The sequence below is a fragment of the Coturnix japonica genome, chromosome 7, assembly GCF_001577835.2.
Source record: "Coturnix japonica isolate 7356 chromosome 7, Coturnix japonica 2.1, whole genome shotgun sequence".
NCBI lineage: Eukaryota > Metazoa > Chordata > Aves > Galliformes > Phasianidae > Coturnix > Coturnix japonica.
In genome coordinates, this window is record NC_029522.1 from 22,911,176 (window position 1) to 22,916,537 (window position 5,362).

Consider the following 5,362-nt stretch of genomic DNA (forward strand, 5'->3'; position numbering starts at 1 on the left):
GTAATATCCAAGACACAAGACAAACATGATATCCCGGCAGAGCATGGGTCAGTTTCACCCCGCACCATTGCACCAGCTATTTATCACAAAGAGCTTTCAGCCAAGGTAATTCAAGATGTGTCTTGATGTACTGTCATTTAAAACCAGGACTATAACTATAAGGAAAATCATTTTGGCAACTGTATAATTCTGTGTTAAAATGCATTACCTTAAATCATATCCTCTTACACACAGCACTGCAGTGTTTGAATACATTAAATCTCTATGGCCTCAGTTTTGTAGCCTTCACTGAAGGTTGCACAAATTTACCTCAAAAATCAATGTTTGTGACTGTGGCATGTATCCATGTGGGACCTGGAGACACCCAGGTTAGTCAGAGACTAACCCTACACAGTTCACCCTGATCCTATGTCACAGATCTAAAAGATCAATAGGCAACTCAAAAGCTGTGTGTCTAAAACAGCAGGAAAGAGAGATCACAGAACCTGCCCAAAGAGAAAACTGGGACCTGTGACACAACCAGTAACATTCACACTCCCCTAGACGATATGCTCGTGCTTTCCATATGTGAGAAATATTGCTGCAAATGCTTTTAGTTTCTCATATACAGGGATTAGTTTCCTTATTACTCCTGTGAGAGGTTTTACAGAAGGATGAGGAAGATAGACTGATATTGAAAACTTTGCTAATAAAGTGAATAAAGTTGCCTAAATTTGATGGCTGTGTTTGTACATTTATTTGAACATTTAAATGACTTCATCTTTTATATTTCTAGGGTGGCAAAGACAGGCAGAAATGCAGGAGAATAAAACAGGAAAGTGATGATACACAGCTTAAAATGGATTTCCAGATGTTTCTTAAAATTTGACACAGAGATTATTATTTATCCTGAAAAAACTTGACGGTCTGACAACAGCTTTTCCAGCCTATGAGATCTCCTGCTAAAGGGAAAATGCTTCCCATCCCAGTTGTGGATGAAAATTTCACATTTGAATATATATATATTGGAATATACACATATATATATATATATATATGGAAAGCTAGGGAAGAAATTGATTTAATGAATTCATAGAACTGTTTATTTCCATCAACTTCTTTTCAACCTATCTTTACACAGAACTGATGACATTTCTGCATGTTGGCTCTGAAAATGTGTCACAGCTCAGAAAATAAACAAAAAGAATGCTTTCTTCATTTCAAAACATCTTCCCTGCTATATTTTCAAGGGAGAATAATAATTAAAATTCCTCAGTACCTTCAGACAAATCAAGATGTTTATGTGAAAATAAATCATGGCTCCCTGGAAAAAGAAGTGTCCTTCTAGATCTGCTGGAGGCCAAGACTGAAAGCACTTAGAAATCAATAGGAGAGCCAGCACTGACGGGAGCAAAGTGGATGCCCTCAGAGATACACAAGCAGCACTTTCCTTTTTAAATGGCTTTCTGATACAAATTGAAATGTTTGACCCAATTAAGTTCCTTGCACTCCACACCTCCCAGCCATACTGTGAGCTGGGGACTGTGAAAGATGGATGGTGTTCACCAATCTGAGCAAAGTCTCTTCCACTTAGGCAGAGCTCCTAATCCTATGGGCTGACAGCTTTCAAGACATGCAGATCCTATGGCTATAGTCAGGCAACCGTGCCAACAGTGATGGTTGTACAATCTGACCCAGAGCAAGAAACAGTAAATGTTAGTTGGGCAGTGTGACTGACTTAATGCTGCTGCAGGAACCTTAATTTTTTCTTTTCATTTCTCGTCTGTTTTAATGTTAACTCTACTGTTTTAATGGAACTGTAATGAACTCCTTTGTGAGACTGCATTTGGAAAGTTATGCCACTAAATCTTTATTTCACACCTTATTGCAGTCCTTACTGCATAAGGCTGCCCAAAGTGATATCACTGTGTGGACGGTGCAGCTCAGCACGAATGGCCTAAATAGCTGTGCTGATGCTAGGTGCCTTACAGTTTCTGCCTCGAGAAGAAAATAACAGCTACTTCATTCTTGAACATGTCTGCATTTCCAAAAGGGCAATAGGCATGAGATCCACTGCCAAACTAAGTGTGAAATTTTCACCGTCACCTCCAACAAGCATTTCTAACAGGAGCCCAGTAAATACTTGTCCTTCTTGAACAGAATTTGCAGGCAACACAAAGAGGCAAGTCAGTCTTCCCCAAGTCCCTGTCCACATCCACACTTGTTTCCAGGGCGGGGTACAGTAGAAATGCTCTGGACTGGGGAGGGGGATCAGAAGTTCATGACTACTCCAAACTCAACACTGTAATAAGAAGAGCATCAAGTGTGTCACAATCTAGAAGGCAACCACTGTCTTTTTAATTTGGGCTTCCCTTTCAAGATGAACAGCCTTAACCTCCAGCCTTCTGCTTCCACTGGTACCAACATGGTTATGCTGTGGGACAGCAAAAGGAGTTTATAGAAAACTAAGGAAAAAGAGACTGTCCTGTTTGTGGCTGGTAACTGTCCAGTTACATGAATATCAATGATTCCTGAAACAGAAAGAAGCTTCAGATCCAAAACCAGCACTGCAATGACTCCAATTTAGACAGGCATCAGCTGCAGTAGCACCACATCCCTCATAAAGGTACTCTACTCCTACACCAGAAGTTATAAACTCTTCGGCTTCAGGGCTTTAAAGTGAGGTGGCAGTGCTTAGGACTTACTGTAGCCTTAGTAACTGAGCCTAGACCTCTGTACAGTGCTCCTTTAGAAGTAGTTTCTTCCAACCATGCTGCTTTAGGACACACCTAAAGCTATAAGCACTACAGCTTGCATGTGCTTGATTTGTCTCCTCATTAAATCCAGAGGGCACTTATAAGAGGGCTGGATTTTCCCTATCAATAACCAAATGTACAACTTTGAGTACAGATGCCTGTACAATTGCAAATGACATCTTAAGCTGCTACCATAACCATTCCCCTTTCCTCCCAAATATGAAGGTCACTCATATCAGATCCAGGCCCAAAAATGTTTGCATTTGGAAATTCCAGGTTTCCAAATGTCTGAGATACCTCAGTGTAAGCATAGTTGGTGTTGGCACTACAGCAGCACAGGACTCATCCCATGGAAGAACTTAGAAATGGCCCAGACAAAGCACAGAGCTTAAGAAAACTGCTAGAGAATGGCATTTCACATTAGCAATGCATCATAAACACGGTAATTTCTCAGCTGCCTCCCTTTTGCCCCTTTCAGTAGTGAAGTGTGAACGAATAGCAACTTTCATGTTCAATTAAAAATGTACAGAGTTACCACTGGGTATTGCCCACTGAAAAATGAAGTTTAAGCTGAAAAGTAAAAAAGAAAAGAACAAACAAACAAAAATAACAAACAAGAAAGAAAAAATAAATTAAAACATCTTTCATAAGGATAGAAATGTGCTCTCTGTTCATTTCAATGTTTGGAAGACAGCAGAATTCATTGCTGGCTTCTTTGTTATTCTTTTCTAAGTTGTAGATCGAAACACAATTCACTGCAGGTAAAAATGAATTCAGAGAAATGAAATTGATCTCAAGATGGAATTGTTGAAGCTGATATCGAGGGAAGAAAGTCATTATTCCAGGCAAGTTATATTTTTTCACTGTGGAAATGAGCCCAAGTAAATTCTGGATTTTTCTCCACTTTTCTCTGGCCTTTCTGTATACTCAGCCTGCACAACAGCTTTAACAGGTCTGATCCACATCCAGAACAATCTTGATAAGTTCACAGCAATTTTCCAAATCAGCTGTACCCCAGATCTCTAATAAGTACCATGTTGTTAGGAAATGCTGAATAGACATACCATAGTCATGCTGTCTAGCTATTCAGTCCATGTACAGCAAATCCAGCTGAAAGCTCTGGATACATTGCACACATTCCAGCTGACCAGAACAAACTGACAGAAACTGTCTACTAACATGTCCAGTTCTAACAAACCCACTTGAGGTACAGATTATTCGTGATTTTTAGCATTTTCTGTAGAATCTTAATGTCTGGCCATGTAGGTGCTGCCATTTATGAAGAAAAGAAAAAGGAAGACAAGAACAAAAGCACATACCACTTGAAATCAAATCTGATTTTTAAATCAACGAAGATCATTTACTGCTTTGAGCTGGCAACGCAACCTCCTGCCTCCTGATGCAACCTGTATGGCTGTTCTACAGTCAGGTGAAAGCCTTAAAGGTTATTTCAATCTGCAGAAAGTCTTGGATTTTCACTGCCTAAAAGATCTCCGTGGTGACGGATGAATGGGTCACCTGCAGGTGAAGAGATCAAAGATCCGTGATAATTGCAATTTAGCAACAAAGGACAAAGCAGAGGGACAGGAAGCTTTGTGAAATGAGAATAACAGGAAAGATACGAATGTCTAGCCTTCGTAGTTTCTAATGAGTCAACTTAATGTAAGGTGATGAATTACCTGCCAGCTTTGACTTTACAGATAGAGCAGCATCACTCTGAATTGATATTCATTCATGACAGGGAAAAGAGAAGGTGGTTCTTGGGAAACATTTTATTGCCATTTCCGAAAGAGACCTTGCTGTCGATTTAAGCATGGTCAAGGTGATTTGCATTTTACTACAGCAAAGACAATCCTCCTTTTCAAGCTCTGACATAGTTACAAGACAGTGACTTTTTACTGATGCATCAAGGAGGCTAATGGGAGATATCTCTGTTACTAATTCTGAAAAAGAGCTTCAACTTGATGGTTTCTTGCACTGTGTTAAGTGGTAAGAAGCCCAAACTTTCCACACTGTATCTCTACTCACCTTAACCATAATCTTGGTGCTTTTCAAATGCAAAAGTCCCAATGAAGCGATCTCTGGGCAATTGTCTATAAACATCATCCTCAAGGCTTTGCTCCCAATCACACATTAAAGTCAGTGGTCCAGGTGTGTCTGCAGCCTGGTTTGAAGTATATCACAAAGCAATAACAAATCCCATCTATATATTGCCATTCTGAACCTTCAGCCTTGATACAGCACAGCCAGGTTCCTTGTTTGTACAAACATCACAATCTTAACACTTTTTTCAAAGTGAACAAAGGCTGGCCCTTTACTCTTGTTTCTGCCTACATTCCTTAACCTTACACTCATTTTTCCAGTTGAACGCCTTTAGGCTGAATGCTTCATCCTCTTTATTATTTTTTTTCTCAAGTATTTCTTTAATGACCTACCCAGAGCAAAAGCAAGGGCTGAAATATTTATGCATGCAGATGAAACTGTTCCTTTAGTTGCTGTTAATGATGTTTGCTTCCATTTCTAATACCCTCTCTCCCAAAATGACATGTACGATCACGAGGCTTAATATTATTCATCTCTCTCAATCTTAATGAAACTCTACGAAGCTTTCTGTCAGCTAGCACATT

The 5,362-nt window shown here is 39.6% G+C and overlaps 1 long non-coding RNA gene across 1 annotated transcript; it reads right to left on the minus strand.

Annotated features, from left to right (window-relative positions):
* Positions 1 to 1,093: 1,093 nt before the first annotated feature.
* LOC107316761 lies at positions 1,094 to 4,895 on the minus strand. Its single transcript, XR_001556571.2, has 3 exons — positions 4,764 to 4,895; positions 4,100 to 4,253; positions 1,094 to 4,004 (listed from the first exon to the last, which is right to left on the minus strand). It is a non-coding gene; the product is annotated as an uncharacterized LOC107316761 (long non-coding RNA).
* Positions 4,896 to 5,362: the final 467 nt, after the last annotated feature.